The 22,931-nt window shown below is 48.6% G+C and overlaps 1 protein-coding gene across 7 annotated transcripts in view; it reads left to right on the top strand.

Annotated features, from left to right (window-relative positions):
- The window catches only part of TAOK3 (TAO kinase 3), a 1,246,906-nt gene that overhangs the window by 350,939 nt on the left and 873,036 nt on the right, over positions 1-22,931 (top strand). For 6 of the 7 annotated variants that reach the window (XM_085636070.1, XM_085636074.1, XM_085636076.1 and 3 more), the window contains exon 3: positions 7,712-7,791. The gene's annotated coding sequence lies outside the window, so the exon portion shown is untranslated. Of the gene's footprint in view, positions 1-5,319; positions 5,342-7,711; positions 7,792-22,931 lie in introns of those variants that run through there. The other variant, XM_085636073.1, reaches the window with a different exon arrangement.

The raw sequence follows: 22,931 nt of genomic DNA, 5'->3' as shown, positions 1-22,931 counted from the left end.
ACCAAAAGCGAAATCGAGGGCCAATCCCCATTCCACTATGTCGAAGGATTTTGCGACATTTATGGAGACAAAGGCAAGTTTGTCCTCTTCGTGCAAGGCATGTGTCAGTCGCAGTAGGTTCATTGTGGTATTACGACCAGGAACGAACCCACATTGTTCTTTGTGGACTAATTGCGAATGACAAGGCACAGCCTGAGAGCGAGAACTTTGCAAAGGATTTTAGTGTGTGTATTGATCATGGATAAAGGTCTATAGGAGGAGGGATCAGAGCTGTCAGACCCCAGTTTGAGCATCATGAAGATGTAGCACTCCTGCATAGATTCTGCTAGGACCCCAGTGGTTTTCAGGTACACTTCCAGTAGTTGGTATGTAAGGGAAGAGGTCAAAGCCTGGTGGAACTCGGCTGGGAGGCTATCACTGCCCAGCGCCTTACCACGGGGCAGCTGCTGGAGTACAACTCTAATTTCCGTAAAAGTGAGATCTGCATCTAAATCCATGACCGCCCCTATAGAGTCCTTGAGGTGGAATACATGCGAGCGAGAAGTCTCCCTTCTAAGGAGCCAGGCCAACAGGTGCCCAAAAGTGTTGCCCTCCCTGTAGATGAGTTGGTGATACGATTTTAGGGTACATTTCTCCAGGCTATCCCTCATCTCCTCGACATGTCGCTGTGCAGCCAGTTCTTCCCGGAGGTGCCAACCTTTGGCACTTGTTGTACACGTGTCAATTCAGTTTCCCACTGCAACAGCTTGGACTGGAGTGCTTGTCTTATCCCTCAGGCGAGCCCCACACAATGCCCCTGAATCACCGCCTTCATCGCCTCCCATTTTTTCATGTGATATAGGACCAGTTCACCTCGAAATAGTCTGAGAGAGCCTCCGCAACACTCTCCCATCCTTCTTGTGCTGGAGGGTCTCAGAGGCAAGATTCCATCCCTTGTGTGAGCGGAGCGCAATTCTCTAGCCGAACTCAGAGCACCTGGGGCGTGATAGGAGAGGTACCGAGACAAATGGGCCACTTATCAGGGCCAGCCCAGTTGGTTAGGTAGTTGTACCTCAGGTATGGAGGCTATCAATCTGAGAAGGAGGTAGGGTAGAAACCCCGCAACCCCAGGCTCATCGGGGAACCCGGACAGGCAGCAGATTGAGGCGCCTCTAAGTGACTAAGTTGCCAGTAGAGTCCCCTCCCTCCTCCACTGGGCTCAGGTGCATTCCACGCAAATGCCTGGGACTGGCAGCAGTGCAGACCCTGGGACCACTGTCATGCTGGCTGCTCCGCTCCGCTCCCAGGGAGCAGGCACCTGCCTGCACCCATCGACACTCCAGGCACTGGGGCCCAACCAATGGCAGGAACAACACTGGCCGCCAGTCGTCCTTCACTGCGCTTAGACCTGGGCCCCCACAGCCGGTAGTCAGTCCTTGGGGACACAGCTCCTATTGCAGCAGGGCCAGCCCTCCAGGGCCTCTACAAAGGCCAAGGTGCCACCCAAGCATCCCTGCTCCAATCACTGAGTTTAGGAGTGGAAGGGGGACCTACCAGCGGCTCCTACAGCATTTTGGACTGCTCCTCACCACTTCGCAGGGTAGGGGCCACCATGCAGGGCCAGCACACTCCTGTCGGCCAGATCAGGAAAGGGGAGGCCTCCTCTGTTGATCTGGCACTACCCTGTGCTGCTGCCAGCACCTCCCGCCACTTAGGGGCCATAACACCAGCCTTTCAACTCTTGTTAGGCCTCCCTCTGATTGGGCCCAAATTTCATTGTCTCGCGCTGACAGCACTTCATCTCCCTCCAGTTGTTGGGGGCCGAATCGTGCCAGGCTGCATTGAGTCACACAGCCCTCTCACCTCTCCACGCTCTGCGGGCTCAGTATCTCGTAGGTCATAGTGTGGGGCGAAGCAGCCTCCCAGCAGGTTGGCGGTGTGCGTGGGACGAGCCTCCCTTGGCCGTGGGTCACCCCCTGCCTAGAAGCAGGGTGCGCGGGCTGGCAGTCACAGGTCAGGCCACTCAGGCAAGCCCAACACCCTATGGGCTCCTGAAGCGGCAGACATATGTCCAATCTGAACAAAGCCCTTGGCGCCACTCCTCCAGACTACCCAGGAGTAAGCCCTAGGACGAAAACAGTGTAATGGGGAGGATTAGGCAGGATTAATGGAGGATTGGTTGGTGGGCAGACCGAGCTCCCTAAGAGCTGTCGGCCATCATCCTAGGAAACTCCTCCATAGCAGCAGAATTTTATGAGTGGGCCTGTAGACCTCACTCCTGGGACACAGATAAAAGGCATGTTCGCTCTTAATGGTCACGACACGGTATGCTGCCACCTCTGTGTTCATGCTACTTAACTCCGGGTAAAGGCAGTAGCCTTTCACCGCCTTGAGGGTAACGCTTTGGGCACTCCTCCCAGTCCAACAAGACTGCAGTCCGTGAGACAGGCTTACATCAGGGCTGACCAGCATGATCTGTGTTCACCCATAAAATCAAAATCGGCACCATCGATCCAGATATTGTTGCAGCGGGGCTCTGAGGGTAGAGTTGTACGTGGTTACCATGTGAGGGGCTTTTCCATCCCAACAGCTTGTTGTACCCCTCCAGATTTCCCAACTAATTCTGTATCTGACATTACAGAAGACATGGGTAGGTTGCAGCACTCATGCTAGATTAGCGTGTTAGCTGGGCTGATTACAAGTTTGGATACCAGGCTCACATGCAGTTGGGTCCCTCACTACAGGGGGTGCATGCTCAAATAACATGCAGGGAACGTTTCTGTTCCACCACATGCTGTCCTCCAAATGTTTAGGGCAAATAAAGGATGAGCATACACAAAGGCGCACATGGTCCTATCAGACCGCACAGTGTTCCACCACAGCCTTACGCGGAACAGCAACCAACCCTGGCACTGCAGCAGCTGCTGCAGACCCTGCGACATCAGAGTGTGGGTCGCAGGGTCGGACTGGCCGTGGCGGGCGTTTTCCCTGTGGGCCGAAAGGATGGACGGAGGGGGGGGGAGGTCTGTATTGTAACCACGGGGTCGTTTTTGTTAATGGGGGCCGGTTTTGCATCAGTTCTGCAATATCAGTCCCCTGTAACAAAAGTGAGAGTGGTGCCCCCCCCAAGAAGCAGGGATCTGGCAACTCTTAGTGCCGCACAGGGGGCACAGGCTGGCAGTGAGTAGCTCTCTGTTTTGCAGGAGCCTTGGCTCTCCCTCCAGTGACGCAGTAAATATCTCTGATTCCTCTCACAGGTAAGGGCGATCGTACAGGTTCCTATGCTTCAGTCGGGGCGTGAGCATATACCAGTCCCCACGGCGGCCTTCACTCTTGCATCAGCAAAACCATGCAGCGGCTAGCAATGTGGGTGCTGAACTGCTACCCATAGCAGAGTCTGGTTAAAGAACAAAACCATATTGCAGTGAGAATTGTGCTAGTCAGGCAGAGTCACCATTGTGTTTTTATCTGTACATTTAGCTGTGGTTGATTTCCCAGTCGTCCAACACTATTTTTGTTGAAGGGTTCATGAGTGTCTGCAGTTGTTATTATGGCAGTCCAACTCTCGTTTCTGGTGAGGAGTATCGAGGTCTTTATTACTCTGGTCTGTCCGGTCTTCGTGGATGGCTGGTGGCGCACACACACTGCCAAGCTAAGAGAAGCAGCAAAACGCCAGGTCAACACAGCATTCACATGGCCTTTCAGGCTCAGTCGGATCCAGGAACAAAGGTGCACTCCATAGTGCCACAGTCTGGATACACAGTCATCTCATGGTTCATGCTTATCAGAGTTTAAAAGATGAAAGTGAGCTGCAGGCTGCTCAGTCAATCAATCAGGGGTTTATAAAGCGCGCTACTCACCCGTGAGGGTCTAAAGGCGCTAGAGAGCGCTGCTCCAGCGAGAATGTCAAAAGCTGGGCAGATGCCAAAATCGATGTCTAGTGCATCCATACAGTTCAGAAATTACAGCCGAACAACCACAGTCGCTGTTGCTCTCCTCTCCTGAGAGAGAAGTCAGCGAAAGTCCTCTCTCGCAGTACTGTGGCCTAGGTACACTTTCGAGGGGGACCTCTCAGGTGGGGAACTGTGTGAACTCCCAAAAGTAAATAAATGTTCAGTCATGTGTGCAGGTACTGTTAACAAAGAGTTTACTGTGCACTTCAGTTCTAATGTTCATGAATGGTTGTAGAAGCTATGGCTGCCTGTAATATTTTCAAACAGTAGGTTTAGTCGATTAAAGACAAGGGGCTCCACTCGTTTAAGCAACTCGCACGTGGCCACTAAAACCCAAAACAAGCTTAAACGGCAGTTTGTCAAGCGTTGTTAACATTTAGAAACCACACAGAGGAAAGAACAATTCCCCCTCCCCCCAGGGCTCACCAAATGGGTGACCAGCAGTGGCACCAGTTTGCTCTTTGTGGTGCCCTCAGGAATAGGGAGCATGCAAAATGTTGCCAAATAAGAAATGTCAGTGGAATTGTTTGCGTCTCTGATACAGACACCTATAAGCAGTCTTCTGCATGTAGTGTAGCTAATAGGTTGGCAGATTGTTGGGCTGAAAGCAAGAAGTGACTGTCTTCAGGGAATATAGGGGTGGTAGGAAGTCTGAGAACTCCTTTGAGGCATGTAAATAAATGAAATCGGAAGCTACAGCACTAACCTTTTTGGCCCAAATGGAAGAGGTTCCATCGGCTAATGCCTTAAACATAGTAGTAGTTTGGGAGTAAGGCAGTGCTGAGTACTTATGGCAATGCCACTGCATTAGATACGCTGCCCTTCATTAGAGACAGACATGATATTGCACAGTCTAATGTATACACTTTAATATTAAGTTTGACAACTAATGCATTTGTAGGCTTACTAGCTTAACCACATTTTTCATTATTCGAGAGGAAGAAGCACACTTACATGGAGGATACCTAGGTATGGGTGTAGTTTCTTCTCTGGTCTAATCTGAGTCTTCCTTCTGGCGAAAAAAAGCCTCCTACTTGGGTCTCCGCTTTCAACCCACTCTGTTCGCCCAGCTGTGAGAAGGAGATGTATGTGTGCCAGAGCAGCACGTGTTAACTGTAAGGCGAAGTGGAGGTGGGGGGGGGGGCTGTTCATATATTATTCCCTGACTCTGTTCTTAGTTGAAAAAAACGACTCGGCTCCCTGAGGACAGTCGCCCCTCCCAGCGACTCCTAATAGCTTGTTTTACCGGTGCCCTGCTGTAAGCATGAAGCTGTATGCCTTGCTTAGCTTACCGCTTCTGCTGCAGGACAGACTGCACATTGCCCACTGCATCATAACCGTGAACCGAAGGTCTCTGCCAATCACTAGACTAACGCCTGTGGCCAGCCCACTAGTGTTGTCCCATGGTGGTAAGGAAATTCTTCTGTAAAATGAAAAGCATTTATTTACTTAATATGTTTACGGTGGTGCGTGCACGCCTAAAATCATATATCTGGAATTGAGTTTTATATGAATTCGCAAACGTTATAGTGCTTTCAGATTCTGAATTGCGTGACTGACCTCGGCAAAGAACCGCTTGCAAGGAGTGACTTTTGCAAGTAAGCCTGCATCCTGGCAGTGCTTTAACTATGAAATGGGAACTGTATTAAACCGTAAGTGGGCGTTTAGAGAACTCCAGTGATAATTGTGCCAGTATACTGTAACACAGATATGGAACGCATTTCGAGGCATTTGCATATGAGGCATTTGCCGTTTACGGGCTCTACCAGGTTTATTTTAAGACCATCCCCATCTGTCTGCTTACAGCTCTCGGCCATTTTTCTCTCTTCATGCATTTGTTATTAAGCTACTATTTCTGTCTGTAATAACTAAGCGTATGGGGGTTTTATTAATTTATATACTTTGATCGTTACTGTTGGCTCTGTTTTTTCTTATGGATGGAAACGTGTTTGTGTTTAGGGCGCCAACTTTTTTCCCACTAAGATGTTGCGGAAATGTTCAACTGTTCCATACTTTGCTTTGCGTGCTTGAGCTCTGACATCTTCTGAGCATGTGGGAATTATGCATCGCCAGTCGTGTATGCCAAGAAATGTTACATTCTGCCTTTCTCAAGCGTGAATTATTTGTGGCTTTCCTCTTCTGTGCTCTTCAATCTATTTATTCTGTCAGATTTCAGTGCAGTTGTGTGATTTTACACAAATGTGAACTGTTGCATTGCATCACCGTGTTACATCAGTAACAGCTTCTTTGTTACTCAGTTGGGTATTATGCATGTGCTTTGAGTGCTGACACATTTGATTGCCCATTATCACCGTTTGATTTGTGAGGGGTGTAATGTCTAGTAGAGTTTTTTTTCAATCTGATGGCAAATGTGTTTTGATCTGTAAGGAAGGGCATGTTCAGTAGGATAAGGATAGACACATTTTCTTATCATGCCTTTTGTCATATTGTCTGGACCAACCATTAATGTATGTCCATTTATTGATTCATACAGCAAGGCTGTCATTTCTAATTGCTTCAAATAATATATGTTATTCTAACCCATCTCATGGAACAAAACTTACTGACCTAAGAAGGATAGATGGCTGAGTCTTCCATGCTGGCGGTTTGAATTTGTGACAAGAAGATCACTGCAGCTAGGCAGGATGGCTTGGAGAATTCAGCCTTCCCGCTGAAATAGGTTGTGTTCCTATGGTTACAAGTTTGACTAACTGACACCAGTGTTCTGCTTAACATGCTCCTCCTTTTCACTTGGGAAAGACTGGGCATGCCCAATGGACCAGTGATGGGAATGTGCATAGAGTTCATCCTTTGTTTTCACTGGCCTTGTGCTAGGCTGTAGCGCTAGTGTAGTTCAGTGGCCTAATACAGAGTAGACACTTTCACCAGAGTTTCTGATGGTTCATAATCTTTTGCATGTTAGGACCAGTCATCTCAGTGCATTTTGGTGTACACATTTCACAACAATTTTTTTACTTTCATTCATTACATTTTTACTATAATTTATAAATGTAACCACCACTGGACATCTCTTTACAGATGATTAATGCTTTATGGCAATCGGAAGTTAGCAATAAGTTGTGGGCAGTGCTTAACATGCTACTTTTAAGTTCTTGTAGTAAAGTTACTCATCCGAACTCGAGTGTCAAGAACAACTTCCTTACCTGAAAACGTGAAGCAATCAGTTCAGAAAGTCATCTTTGTGTGTGGGACATGTAGGTGAGAGGGGGGATTCCGGGAGAGGGAAAACATTGTAGTAGATTTTACTAATTCAATTATTCACTATAGATTAGTATTCTCTGGAATCTATGTTAATGTTGTTTTAGCTTCCAATTCAGCTCAATGAATGATTCTTAAAAATAATGACAAAAAAGTGCAAAATATTTCAGGTTTTGTCATTTAAATTTACCATCAGACTTGAATTAACATTTCCTTTTGCTCATCAAATGCTAACTTTGGAGAATGCATCCCTCTTCTGTTCAGTTATAGTTCGTTCTCTTGAGTTTGAAAGTGCACAAGTGACAGAGTAAACTACAATCAAATCTTCTAGAGCATGTCAAAAAGTTACTTTCATCAATTATGCATTAATGGGCCTCAAAATCCTATTGAGATTCTCAAGGGTTTTGTGTTTCCAAAGACTGGGAGACATTGCCTCATAAGAAATCAAATATTTCTACTCATAGAAATTTTCAACTTGTTTGAATAAAGCATTAGTCTTGTTTTTTTCTTTTGTTTCAACCCACATGAATTGGTGTACTAACCTTGCGTTTTTGCTTCAGTTTTTCAGCTCTTGTGAAATACACAGTTATTTTGACTGCTGGAGACAACTTGCCTTGAGCTGGGTACCGGATTTCTTCTGGTAAGTTCCTCTAGGTCTTTCACTGAACTCCTCTTGTGTGGACTGTATGAAGCCAAGCATCTGGCGATTGCTTTGGGCAACATTTAAATAATTGTGCCCAAAAAAGGCTGCCGACACATGTGACTCCCAAAATCATGCCTTAAGTCTCATGAGACATTTCTTTATTGGAGGGGGCACGTTCAAGAGAGGGTGTTCCACCAAGGAATGAGGATAAGACCTGGCACATGGATGGTGGGAAGATGACAAGGGAATTCTCAACATGGGGCATGCCAAGAGCACAATGGGAAAATAACAGTAATGATGTGGCAATACCTGGTGAATCCCACTAAGCACACACTGAAATAGGCTGCTAACAACAGCTACCCCCTGTGATGCTTTTGTATCACAGAATGAGCATAGGATTGTCATTTCATTGATGGGTGACATTTGCCCTTTCATGTGTTTGTGATGGTTGGAATTCTTTTGAGTATTGTGTTTCTGGTGGTGGAATTTTTCATGGCATGCCCTTCCTCATAGAACAACATATCTGAATAATATTTCCTCTGGTACAGTGATTCTGGCTCGTGGAATTTGCACTGGCTCAGTAGTTCTGATTGTTGTACAGTCTCGTGACCGTTTCTCGAACTTCTGTATTTCCTAAAGAACAAACCCTAATTTAGAGTTTGGGCAGACTGAGTACTCCATTGCAAAAATGATGGAGTACCCTGTTCACCAAACCCTCTCTCCGCCGGTCTCATTTAGAGGCAATCTTATATTAGGTATTTTATTGGCTCTGTCAATGGAATACGTCCTCCGATGGCTTAATAGAATTGGGGCTGTCTGATGAAGTGCATTACAGCATACACCCTTTTTAGGTTGTATGGTGCATTTTTTCCTATCTGTCACCGAGGACTCATACTCCTACAGTGAGGTCATCATTCGTTTTTTGTTCATATGAAGCAAACTCCCTCTTTGGGAGTTTGTTTCTCAAAAACAAAAAATATCAAAAGTTTGGTGGGTGGCCGTCAAAACGGACAGTGATAGTCCAACAACCATTTAGTACATTGAAAGGAACAGCTGTGCCGGTAATTCCCTTTAGTGTACAGAGATGACCTCTGGGCTGGCAACCATCCCTAAATTTGTCAGGCAGAGTGCCAATGAGATTTCAGAGTCAATGTCCCCCACCATCCCGACAGACACTACTTTGTCTGCGAAGCTTAACATCAGACCGAAAGTTTCTTCGGGTATTTCTCATGGCACCAATGGTGCAGACTTTTCGATGGTTTAGATTTCTTTTGGCAGTTTTTTCTGTTAAGTGGTGTTTTCATAACAACTTGTTCTTAATGGCTGATATTTATTAAGGTAGTCCGTTTTAGATGACGTGGCATTTTCATCCATCTCTGATTACGTCAATAGTCCCTGCACTTTAATGTTCTTTGTAAATAGTTTTTCATGTAATGTATTGATCTCGATTCGCATAGCAAGGTGCTGCATTAAAGGATTTGCGGTGACCTGGCCCCGTTTGTGTTCCACTGCATCTCTTTAAATTTGACTTGGTGCTCTAGGCTCCATTCGGTTCTTCGTTCCTGTAAAACCTTACTTTTGTGTGTAGTTTTTGTAGCCACATTCCGCACCCCTTGTCACTGGCAATGACACTGCATGTGCAGTGATAAAACAATCCAACATCCCCCACAACTGAAAAACAGTGTTCAAGGCATATGAGCTGCAGATTACACACTTTTGCATAGATCGCCATCTGGTGTTGGGCCCGGATGTTTGCAGTTTGTTTTTCCTCTTGGAAAGTCTTTGGAAGTCACGAGGTCGGTGACTCCTCCCTTGGTTCGTATTGCGCATGGGCTTCGGCTCCATCCTCAGATTGTTTTTTTCCGTCATCGGGCTCGGATGTAATACTTCGCGCTCCGGTTCTGAACATTTCCAGTTCGACGATCGAAGCGGAATCCTCGCTCATCGCGGTATTGTTCAGATCCTGATCTCCTCAATCACCTTCTCTTCGACACATCTTCGATTCCAGTCGTCGACGGCGGCCTTCGGGCCTATCCAAGCTCCGGTCCCGGCTGATGGAAAGAACTCCATTCAAGAAGGGCCCTCGATGTGGGTCCAAATTCTCCCACACCGATCTTCATGAGGTGTGCAACCTCTGCCTCTCCCCTGAACACGAGGCTCAAGACCGTCCCGCCTGCAAGTCTTTCAGATCGAAAAAGACTATTCGAGATCGAAGGGCCAGACGAAACATGGCGCACTCCTCGACCTCCGTTCCAGTCGACATCTTTGGGGACGACGTCGAAGCTCCGGGACAGCAGCACACCGAAGATGACCTCGTCAGTGCTTCCGAAACCGACAACTCGGATGTGGAGGACATCACCCCGGCGCAGAGGGTCGTGAGTACTATACCCCCTCCCACACCCGCGCTGACACCTAAAAAAACTTTGGTCACGCCTTCGCCTCCGGGCCTAGGCAAGACCAAAGACACTGCTTCGAACACCCCACCTTCGGGCCCGGTGAAGAAGCCTAATAAGCCTTCCGGCGGCTCGGGCTCGAGCCAGCCTGCCAGCGGTGCCGATAAACACACTTCGGCACCGAAAAAGAGACCGGCCTCCACCTCGACACCGAGCTCCGCACCAAAGCCCTCTGTGTTGCAACCCAGCCTATCGGTACTGACCATACACCATAAGGCCCTCGGCATCGACACTCCCGCACCGAAGCCTTCCTCGGCGCTGACCAAAAAATCGGAGGTTCCAAAAAAGCACGGCACGGACAAGCCTAAAAAGTCATCGGCCCCGAAACCTTCGGCGCCGACGGAACAAACATTGTCTCAGGAACTGTTTACACCGGATCTCTTGAAAAAGACACTTACCAAGGATCCAAAAACTGGGCATTTGGTACTTTCTTCTAAAAAGAGAGATTTGGACAAACCAGCTCCGCCTCCACCTCCAAAGAGGAAAGACTGTGCTACCTCCCCTTTCAGAGTGCCTTCCCCACCTCCTCCACCTCCGCCCCCTCCGCCTTCTCCACCCCTGCCTCATCGCTCTCCAACCCGGTCTCCAGACCATGATGATCAGGGGGACCCATACTACGATCCAGGGGATGTGCCACAAGACCCCACCCCTACAGGATCCCCAGACCCATAGGACAATTATATTAATCCAGACATTCCAGATGTCCCACAAGATGACCTTTATCCATCCAGTCCATCTCCACCAGAGGACTCATTAGGTTTAAACCACCTACTTCAGAGGGCGGCACATTATCACGGGGTAGAGCTACACACTGACCCGGTAGAGGAAGATTTCCTCCTCGACACCTTTGATACCGCACATAGGTCTACTTCCATACTACCTATGCTCAAGGGGGTAATAAAACATGTGCCAGAGGTTTTTAAAGACCCAGTCAGGGCTAGGGTCATTAACCCACGCATAGAAAAAAAGTATAAAGCTGCCCCCACAGATCCTGCCTATATCAAAGGGCCAGCGCCACTGGATTCCCTAGTGGTCTCCACGGCACGGAAAAGGTCAAACTCCCAGGCGTCAGGCGAAGCACCACCACCTGACAAAGAGTCAAAGCTACTGGACGCGTCAGGAAAGCACACTGCGTCACAGGCAGCCAATATATGGCGTATCGCCAACACTCAAGCGCTATTGGCCAGATACGACAGAGCGCATTATGATGAACTAGAAACCATCATGCACCATCTCCCAGAAAAATACAAAAATGGGGCCAATGAATTAATTCAAGAGGGTAAGACCATAATTAACACCTCTATACACTGTGCCTTAGACGCCATGCTTGGCTGAGAGTTTCAGGGTTTAAACCTGAGGTACAGGCTTCCATATTAAATCATCCATTTGATCAAGAACATCTATTCGGTCCAAAGGTAGATGAGGCCCTCGAGAAGATGAAGAAGGATACAGATACAGCGAAATCTATGGGAGTCTTGCAGTCACACCCTCCTAGGCGCTCCTTTCGCCGCTCTTCCTTTCGTGGCACGGCCAGAGGCTACTCCTCAGATAGTGTGTCCACGTCCTACAAATCCCCTGCTCAATCCACCTTCACAAGGTGTTATCAAAGAGGCGGATATAGAGGCAATAACAATAAAGGCAGAGGAAAAACAAATACCGCCCGCTCTGCCACACCGCCTACCCAATGACTTCCCCCTGCTCCCTCCAGACCATCCCACTCCGGTCGGGGGCAGGCTACAAAATTTCCTTCACGTCTGGGAGACCATCACCCCAGACAGATGGGTGACCCAAATTATTCGTTCAGGGTACTGCCTAGAATTGACATCTACCCCCCCAAACATTCCACCCAGGCAACGCCCAATGTCACAAGAACATTCCACGTTACTAAAACAGGAGGTAATCTCCCGCCTACAAAAACAGGCGATAGAACAAGTCCCCGCCAGTCAACAAAATTTAGGAGTTTACTCCCTATTTTTTCTGATACCAAAAAGAGACGAGACTCTACGACCTATCTTAGATCTCCGGCCTCTAAACACATACATACATTCGGACCATTTTCACATGGTAACACTTCAGCAGGTACTTCCGCTCCTCTCCCAGAACGACTTTCTCACCACACTGGACTTGAAAGACGCATACTTTCACATTCCGGTACACCATGCTCACAGAAAGTACCTCAGATTTGTAGTGGATGGGCAACACTACCAGTTCAAGGTGCTCCCATTCGGGGTCACAACAGCACCAAGGGTATTCACCAAGTGTCTCAGAAGACAGCACATTCACGTCTTCCCATATTTGGACGACTGGCTAATAAAAGCTGCGTCCTACAACCAATGTGTACATCACACCGCCACTACAATCCAACTACTTTACCAGCTAGGTTTCACAGTGAACCACCAAAAGTCCCAGCTAATACCATCCCACACAAAGCAATACCTGGGTGCCACCATAGACACCTCAAAAGCCATAGCCTACCCCAATCCTGCCAGGATTGCAAGCATTCCGGCTTTGCGTCAAAGGTTCATACCTCAACACTCTCTCCCAGCAAGAGTGTTTATGCAACTAATAGGGATGATGGCCTCTTACATCTTCATAGTGCCTCATGCAAGACTCCAGATGCGTCCGCTCCAAGAGTGCTTAGCGCGCCAATGGAACCAGGCCCAGGGGCAACTGACAGATCTGGTGTTGGTAGACGGTCGCACCCATTGCTCTCTGCAGTGGTGGAACACCACAAATCTTTCCAGAGGTCGACCGTTCCTGGACCCGGTTCCACAAATAATCCTAACAACGGACGCATCGCTCTCCGGCTGGGGAGCTCATCTACTACACCTCACAGTGCAGGGCACATGGACGCCGCAACAAAAGTTACTCCACATCAACCATCTGGAGCTACTGGTAATCTTTCTAGCCCTAAAATCCTTTCAGACACAGGTTTTAGGCAAGGCTGTCCGTATTCGCACAGACAACATGACGGCCATGTACTACATTCAAAAACAAGACGGCACACACTCTCCACAGCTCTCTCAACTAGCACAAAGCATATGGAGATGGGCAATTCCACACAAAATCTTTCTCCTAGCCCAACATGTCCCAGGAGTCCAAAACACCATGGCAGATCTGCTCAGCAGACAGACGCAGCAGATCCACGAGTGGGAACTTTACCCGCAGGTTCTTCACCCGTTCTTTCAGATGTGGGGGCATCCACACATAGACCTCTTCGCGACCCACGAAAACAAAAAATGCCCAAGCTTCGCCGCCAGATACCCACACCCATTGTCCAAAGGCAATGCGATATGGATGAACTGGTCAGACAAATTTGCGTACGCCTTTCCACCTCTCCCACTAATTCCATTAGTGGTGCGAAAGCTACAACAGCACTCCCTCACACTGATTCTAGTAGCTCCAACATGGGCCAGACAACCGTGGTACACCACGCTGCTGGAACTCTCGGTAGTGCCACACCAAAAGTTACACCTCTCACCATGCCTCCTAACCCAGAACCATGGAGAGAACAGACACCCGGACCCAGCTCAGCTCAACCTTGCGATCTGGCTCCTGAGATCCTAGAATTCGGATACCTTAACCTTCCCCCTGACTGTATGAACGTCATCAGAGAAGCTAGACGCCCTACCACTAGAGCCTGCTACGCTGCAAAGTGGAAAAGCTTTGTTGTTTACTGCCATAACAACACAATCAACCCTCTAGACGTATCTATACAGCACATCATATGCTACTTACTCCCTCTTCAAAGGTGTAACCTAGCATATACATCCATTCGGCTACACCTCGCAGCAATTGCCGCTTACCTACAAAACAGACAGCACCTATCACTTTTCAGAGTGCCTGCCATTAAAGCCTTCATGGAAGGCCTCAAATGAACAATTCCCCCCAGAGTACCACCCTCACCTGTGTGGAACTTCAATATAGTTCTCACAAGGCTAATGGGACCGCCGTTCGAACCTTTGCATAAATGTGAACTGCAATTTCTCACATGGAAAACAGCTTTCCTTGTAGCCATCACTTCCCTTAGAAGGGTCAGTGAGATACAAGCACTTACTATACAAGAACCTTTTCTCCAAATCCACCCGAACAAGGTTGTCCTCCGTACTAACCCAAAATTCCTACCCAAAGTCATTTCCCCCTTTCATCTAAACCAATCGGTAGAATTACCGTTTTTTTTCTCGCAACCTCAAACTGTTGCAGAAAGGGCTCTACACACACTGGATGTTAAAAGGGCCCTACTTTACTATATCCAGAGAACACAACCTTTCAGAAAGACAAAACAACTGTTTGTCTCTTTCTCTCCACCACATAAAGGCAACCCCATCTCTAAATCAGGGATAGCTAGGTGGATTGTAAAATGCATACAGATTTGCTACCACAAGGCAAAATGCACACTATCTGTTCCCCCTAAAGCCCACTCTACACGAAAGATAGGGGCTTCTATGGCTTTTCTAGGGAACATCTCATTAGATGATATCTGCAAAGCAGCTACATGGTCAACACCGCACACTTTCACTAAACATTACTGTGTAGATGTGCAAACCAAGCAACAAGCTAGTGTGGGCCAGGCTGTACTAAAAACACTTTTTCAAACCACTGCAACAGATACCGGTGGTCGCCGCTAGGGTTGGGAACTGCTATATAGTCTATGCAAAAGTGTGTAATCTGCAGCTCATATGCCTCGAACGGAATATGCTACTTACCAGTATGCATCTGTTCTTGGCATGTAGAGCTGCAGATCTACACACGCCCACCCGCCTCCCCGGCTACCTGTATCTGTTCCAGTCTATCTTATTTAGATACAACACACATGGGTTTCTTCACTATTATTACTACGCTCCATCTTTCCCTGTTGGCGAAAAACAATCTGAGGATGGAGCCGAAGCCCATGCGCAATACGGACCTAGGGAGGAGTCACCGACCTCGTGACTTCCAAAGACTTTCCAAGAGAAAAAACAAACTGCAAACATCCGGGCCCAACACCAGATGGCGATCTATGCAAAAGTGTGTAGATCTGCAGCTCTACATGCCAAGAACAGATGCATACTGGTAAGTAGCATATTCCTTCCCTCCAAACATGGTTGAACAATAGAGAACTGTTAAGCCTGGACCCAGGTAGCTGCTTAGATCTGGCACTTAATGTGCCGACCAAAATATATTCCCTCTGTGAAGGGAAAACTTTATTTTTCATGGTTAGATCTGAATATTGCCTTTGATAAAATTGACAGTTCTATTTCACCAAACAACCTAGGACTTGTGGAAAAATGAGATTGGTGTGTTCGGATTCTTAAGCGACGTAATAAATCCATTCATATTCAGAAGGAGTGGTGACAAACCTGAATGCTGTACTCTTGGCTGAGTTTTCTTAAGTATTTTCATTAATGGCTTGGATTCCATCATGCTAACGACACTACATTTTTCTATTCAGAAAACAATTTCTGGCCAGCTCTCTGGCAGTGTTTGAATCCAGAATCGTTTAACAAAACTGTTGGAAAAGGTATGGTTACGAAGATAGGGCAATCGTTTGTGTTTGTGTGTTTATGCATTGTTGTGGCATTTTAAAGCAAGTGCTCCATTTGGTTTGTTTGGATATAGCCGGCTCAAACTGGAGGTTTGATTCCGCATCTCACTAAGCTACGAGGATACTTTTGCGGTTGTAACTTCCAGCCTTTTTTGTTGTAATGAGACTTATCGATAACTGTGACGGTACATTGCACTCATATTATTATATAACCTTTTGCAGAGCGCATGTAGGGCATGCGTGCACGCCCTTTGTGCTATAGGAGCTTCAAGACCTCTAGTGCCAATCCCCTGCTGGTGTAAAGCCGCTCACTGCAAGTCCTCACCTTCCTCCTTATTGATATCTTTAAAGTTACACTTTTTTCTGAGGCTGAGCTGTGCGCTACCCTCATGTGCTGCAACTCCTTGTTCCCAGTCTGCATCTCAACAGTTGCTGGCCTTTAACAAGCACATTGGCAGTGCACTTTTTCAGATGTGCGTGTTTGTGCAAGGCGAAGAAACTTCCGCCTTGGCTGCTGGAGGAATCCCACACTCTCCTGGCTCAAACTTTCACAACTTTTCATAGTACAGAAAAAGAAATGGGTCTGCACATTAAATATTGCACTTTAGTTCTGATCCTGTAAACAAAAACTAATATTTTAACGCAGTTAGCAATCATGGGCTGTTCTTTTGGATATTCGGACTTACAAACAGCAAATTTGCACATTTTATTTTCTGTTAAACCTGAAAACAATTGAAGAGCTATATCTTGACATGATGTGTGTTTCTAGGGTGCGCTCACTCTCTTTATGTGCATATTTGAAAGAAACCATTAGTTATAGATTCTTTACCTTAGTAGAATTACCCCCAGGCGTCAGACTGGATCGGCAAAAGTTTTACGTAGCTGTACCTCTGCACGTCGGTAGGTGGCGTTGGTCGACTCCGCATTCATCGTCGGCGTCTGGATCGCTGGGAAGACTTCGCTGTGTCTACTTAGACGCTGCCCATGCGCGCTGATGTCAGTTCTTACTTTCCACGCCATGCAGCGCTGATTCGGAGAGAGCATGCCCCTAGTCACTTTTTGATGAACTCTTTTTTGACTTTTATCAACATCTTTTTTTGAGTCTAACGACTCCTGGTGCACGAGGGATGTCCAACCGCCGGCCCGGTTTCAAGCCTTGTGACTTCAGTCAGTAGTTGATCTCGGTAACCGATCCGCACCTCATGTGCCTTTGGTGCCTGGAGCGCGAACCAAAGTCGTGCTCAGACTGTCGGACCCTGAATCCGAAGTCTTTGCGGTAGCGGTCCCGAAAGCTTTTGGAGGCCCAGCTGTCTGCTCTGTGTCGTTCGAGGTCCAGGTCGAGGGGAAGGTCACGGGACCGGTCGCGGAGCCATAACCATTCGTCGTCAAAGTCTTCGCACTCATTGGGTAATTCAAAGCACAAGAAGAAGGCCAAGAAGCCTTGTTGCTCTTCGCCTTCTGCTGACGTGATGCGGGACCCGGAGTCTAACCGCTACCTGGCTCTGTCTTCGGGGGCCCCCTGGGAGCTGGGAGCCCTAGGCCTTTCATGCCGGTGGCCTCGGTGCTGCAGGGCCCCCATGGATCCAGGCCTGGATCCGGATCGGCGCTGGTAGACCTCACTGTACCTTCCCCGGCGCCGATTCCAGTGGCGCCACTACTGGTGTCAACCCCAGCCTCACGGCCGACTTGGACACAGCGCCGGAGGGTACTTTTGTACCGCTGTTCATCCCGGACATTCCCTGCCGCCCTGAGTGGCAGCCAGTGAAGGGTGAGGAGGACTGGGAGGGGATCTGGTGTCCCTCTAGCACACCAAGTTGAGGAGCCGGACTGGCGAGAGGAGTTGGGTGATGCCAGTGGTCTGGATACCTCCCCAGACCTTGGTATGCTTTCTCCCCCTACCGTGGATACAGAGGAGGGAGCCTCCTATGCTGTGGTGTTGCATAAGGTGGCTGAGGCCTTGGGCCTTGAGCTTCCTACGGTGGCAGCTAGGACTAACCTCCTGACTGAGGTGCTTCAGCCGGCAGCGGCCTCCTTGGAGCCCCTGCTGACTTTTAATGACGCCCTCACTGACATCCTTCTGTGCACTTGGTCCAAGCCCAGCACAGGGGCTCCTGTGGATAGGATGATTGCCTGACTCCACCGCCTGCCCCCGGGCTACCCACATTTCCTCTCCCACCACCCTTCCCATGACAGCTTGGGGGTCCAAGCCTCAACATCCAAAGGCACGTTCCCTACTGCTCCCTTAGATAGAGAATCCAAGAAGCTGGACCATCTTGGGAAGAAGATATTTTCTTCCGCCAGCTTAGGACTGCGGTTGGTGAACACCGCATGCCTCTTGGGCCGTTACACACAGTCTGTGTGGGAAATGGTTGCACAAGTGCTATCATAGTGCCTGGAGGAGGTCCGGGTGGTGCTCACCCGCGCTGTCGCAGAGTGTAGGGACGCAGCAAAGTTCGCCATATGTGTGGGCTGGATTCGCCGACTCTCTGGTTAGAACGATTTCAACGTCAGTAGCCCTGAGGCACTATGCCTGGCTGAGATCCACTGGCTAATCTGGGGATGTTCAATCGACCCTTTTGGACATGCCCTTTGATGGCCGTTGCCTGTTTAATGACAAGGCGGACAACGTGCAAGAGCGTTTCAAGGACTCTAGGGCTATGTCCAGATCCTTGGGCCTCGCTGCCACCTCTCGTCCCATGCAGTCTGCCTTTCGTCCCTTTCATTGCTACGGAAAGAGTGCCTTAACATGCTCCACCCAGAGCCCAAGGCCTGCGCAAGCTACTCTGTCTCTGCGCAGCTGGGGATATGGGACCCAGCTGCGTAGGTCTGGGGGCTAGCGAGCGGGCCAGCCCACCAATATCCCCCCTGCAGCAGCCTCCAACCCTTCCTAGTCTGACTTTTCAGGGCCACCAGTTGCCAGTGGGCGGCCGGACCGCCATCACCTCCCCCACTGGCACAACACGTTGGACAGGTGGGTTTTGCAGATAGTCCGAAGAGACTACTCCCTCCCCTTCGAGACTACCCCTCCCTCCATGCCACCAACACTCCATCGCATGTCGGAGGATCATTTGGCCCTTCTCTGCCTGGAAGTTACGGCTCTCCTGGCCAAGGGAGCTATCGAACGTGTCCATGTGCCGGAAGTAGGTCGTGGTTGCTACCCCCACTGCTTCCTGGTACACCAGGATAAAGGCACGCATCCTATCTTAGACCTCAGGTGCATCAACCGCTTACTCCGGAAGGAGAAGTTCAAGATGTTAACTTTGGCTCAGGTTTTGTCTGCCCTTGACCCTGGAGACTAGATGGTAGCGTTGGACTTGAATGACTCTTACTTTCACATCCCCATCCTGCCTGCCTGTCCTGCCTGCCCAGCAGTGTTAGCTACGGTTCACGGTAGGCCATGAGCATTTTCAGTTCACCGTGCTCCCCTTTGGCCTTACCAGTGTCCCTCAGTTGTTCACGAAAGTGATGGCGGTGGTCGCAGCTGATCTGCGCAGATTGGGGGTTCCAGTCTTCCCCTATCTCAACGACTGGCTGTTGAAGGCGGCCTCGCTCCAGGCTGTCGTCTCCTACCTCCAGACTACGGTGGACCTCCTGCATTTGCTGCGGTTCACTGTCAACGTGCCGAAGTCGCACCTGATTTCCTCTCAGAGGCTCTTTTTCATTGGAGAGGTTCTGGACACAGTGCAGTTTTGGGTCTATGCCCCCCCCCGAGCAGCGAGTCCGGGATATTTGGTCTATGATACCAATGTTTCAACCTCTATCCTTGATTTCGGTGAGAATGACCCTGGGGCTGCTGGGCCTCATGGCCTCCTGCATCTTGCTGGTGGTGGATCATGCCAGATGGCGTATTCAGGCTCTGCAGTGGGACCTGAAGTTCCAGTGGGCGCAGCATCAGTAGGATCTTCACGATGTCGTTCAGATCTCGGGGGGGGGGGGGAGGGGAGGACTGCAAGCTCACAAACCAAGATTGGGTCAGCTGCAGATCCCTCTACCTTACTCAACCAAAGTTGGGTAAGGGAGATATGCGTCACTTCTGGGATTGGGCGGCCACGTTGGAAGGAGGTGGAGATCAGAGGGCTCTGGTCTCTGGCGGAGTCCGGCCTCCACATCAACCTTCTGGAGCTCAGTGCGACTCGTCTTACACTGAAGGCATTCCTTCTGTCTGTCAAAGGAAGAGTAGTGCAGGTGTTCACGGACATCACCACCGCCATGTGGTACTGCAACAAAGAGGGTGGGGTGGGGTTGTGGGCCTAATGTCAAGAGGCTCTTCGCCTTTGGACATCAGGGCATTTCCCTGGTGCTTCAACACCTGGCAGGTTCCCGGAACGCCAGGGTAGACGAACTCAGTCACTGGTGCATGATGGATCACGAATGGCCTCTTCACTCTGAGGTGGTGCAAGGCCTTTTTCAGCAGTGGGGAGAGCCTTGGTTAGATCTATTCACCACCGAAGAGAACGTGCAATGTCAGCAGTTCTGGGTTTTGGAGTTTACAGGGCAGCACTCACTCGGCGACACCTTTCGCTGCGAGTGGAATTGCGGGCTCCTGTACGCCTTTCCTCCTCTACCACTTCTACCCAGAGTGCTGAAGAAGATCAAGCATGACCGGGCCCAAGTAATTTTTGTGGCTCCGGACTGGGCTCAAGGAGTCTGGTACCCCGAGCTTGTAAACATGGCCATCGATCCTCCGATCAGACTGCCTCTTAGGGAGGATCTTCTGTTTCAGCAGCAGGTTTTCCACCCCAACCTGTCCAGTCTCCACCTCCGTGCGTGGAGATTGAGCAGCAACAGTTGACAGCTTTCGATCTTCCTCCCGAAGTCTGTCAAATTTGTGGCATGGTGTGCAGCAAAGGCTGTGGATCCCCTTTCTGCCCCTCTTTCTGCCCCTCTTTCAGAGGTTCTCTTATTCATCCTTTCTTTGGCCCAGCAGGGCTCTGCTCAGGGCACTCTAAAAGGCTATCGTTCGGCCTTTCCTCGCCTTCCTGATCAGCCGTCTCTTTTCAAGTCCCCTATTGTTAATAGATATCTGAAGGGCATCACTCATTTCTTTCCTCCTCCTTTCATAATGCCCCAGTGGGACTTGAATCTTGTCCTCACTTATCTTATGTGTGCTCCCTTAGAACCACTACATAATTGTCCTCTTCAGATCCTTACTTTAAAGACTGCTTTCTTGCTTGCCATCACCTCTGCTCGCAGGGTGAGTAAGCTTCAGGCCTTATTTTCCAGGCCTCCCTTCATTGCTGTCCATCTGGACAAAGTGGTCTCCGTAATAGGCTCTCTTTTCTGCCCAAAGTGGTGACCTCTTTCCACTTAGGTCAGACAATCACATTGCTCATTTTCTTCCTGCCTCTGCACCCTTCCAAAGAGGAGGAGAGACTCCACCGTCTGGACCTAAAACATGCTCTGTCTTTCTACCTTGACCACACTAAAGACTTCCGGGTGGACGATCAACTCTTCGTGGGTTATGTGGGTGCCAAGAAAGGTCAGGCAGTGCACAAACGTACCATCTCTCGATGGGTCGTCTTATGCATTAAGATCTGTTTTTTCTTTGGCTAAAAAGGACCCTCCACTAGCACTGCGCGCCCACTCTACCAGGGTGACGGGAGCTACTACTGCTTTGGGACGTGGAGTCCCACTGGTTGACATTTGCCAGGCAGCCACGTGGGCATCCCTGCACATGTTTACTAAGCATTACTGCCTGGACAGCCAAGTCCGGAAAGATGGCTTTTTCGTCTGTTCTGTTCTCCAGGACTTCCTGGTGTGAACTTAGTTCTTAGATCCACCTGCAGGGTTGGTATTGATGGGGTATCTATTCTAAGATAAGGAAACTACAACTAATGGTCTCTTTCAGATGAACAAGTTACTTACCTTCGGTAACGATGTATCTGTAAGAGACATATTCGTTATAGATTCCTTAGCGCCCTACCCATCCTCCCCATTCTGCGAACTGACTTCTTGGGATAGGGACTCCCTTACAGGGCCCTAGTTTTGTGCACCAGTGGTCATTGTCTTGAATGGCTCTGTGCTTCTGGCGTGGAAAGTTGTGTCAGAACTAACGTCAGCGTGGAGGGGCGGCGTCTAAGTAGACACCACAACGTCATCCCAGTGACCACGCTGACGACGAACGCAGAGTCGACCAACGCCACCTACCAATGTTCAGGGGTGCTGCTACGAAAAAATTTCTCTGGATACAGTCTGACGCCTGGGGGTAATTCTAAGGTGAGGAATCTATTAACTAATGTGTATCTCTTACAGATACATCGTTACCGAAGGTAAGTAACTTGTTCCTTAGGCAGGTTGATCTCCTCTGTCAACAGGCTGCTTACAACCATACCACGTACATGGCCTTTGTACATGTAATCCCTGTTTACTTGAGCTGTTAGACAGGTGTTGTTACTTTGCCCTCTTTACAAGTTTCTGCTCAACGTTCAAGGTACAATGACCTGTTCGAAGCAAACACATTTTCCATTTGAAGTGTTTGCACTATGGTTGAGGGAAAAGCCTGGGCGGAACGTACCTAGCCTAATTTTAAACGCCCCTGACATACTCTGACTAGAACTTGTTTGCCATATATGTTTATGTATTGACTCTTTGCAAAGTCCAATGTTTCTGGCCCTGTACGATTCATGTTATCTTTCTCAATGGAAGAATGTACTGTCTTTTTTTAAACTTGCAGTGTATGAACCACTTGATTTTTAGGTCTGGTGTTGGACAAAACCTTCTGATTTTACTTAAATTATATATGTAATATACTTATACTTGTAAGGGCTTTCAGCGAGGCCTCTTTAATCATTGTTCTGCTGTTGTCACTCACATTTTTCTCCTGCCCACTATAGCGTACAGCATGTGGTAGTGGGTCAGTCCATTTCAGTAGTTGGCTATCTTCATATTGAGTGATGTATTTCACTCTTTCACAGGTAGTGTATCTACTCACAAATTAGTAACATTCAGTGGCAGAGACAATGACATTATGTGCTTTTTGAGTCCAATTTTAATTTTATTCTAGTGAATGTATTTATATTTTTATGAGAGCGATGGCCCAGCAGCTGTTCGAACGATATTTGTAAAATTTTGGCTGGCCATAAAAGTAATCAACTATCACTTGGGATTAATGTCCAGTGGTTATTTATACCTAACGAACTCTTGTGATTGTTAAAGCGTGT

The sequence above is a fragment of the Triturus cristatus genome, chromosome 11, assembly GCF_964204655.1.
Source record: "Triturus cristatus chromosome 11, aTriCri1.1, whole genome shotgun sequence".
Taxonomy (NCBI): domain Eukaryota; kingdom Metazoa; phylum Chordata; class Amphibia; order Caudata; family Salamandridae; genus Triturus; species Triturus cristatus.
Note: the sequence above shows the minus strand (reverse complement) of the source record. Positions and strands in the feature narration are given on the sequence as shown.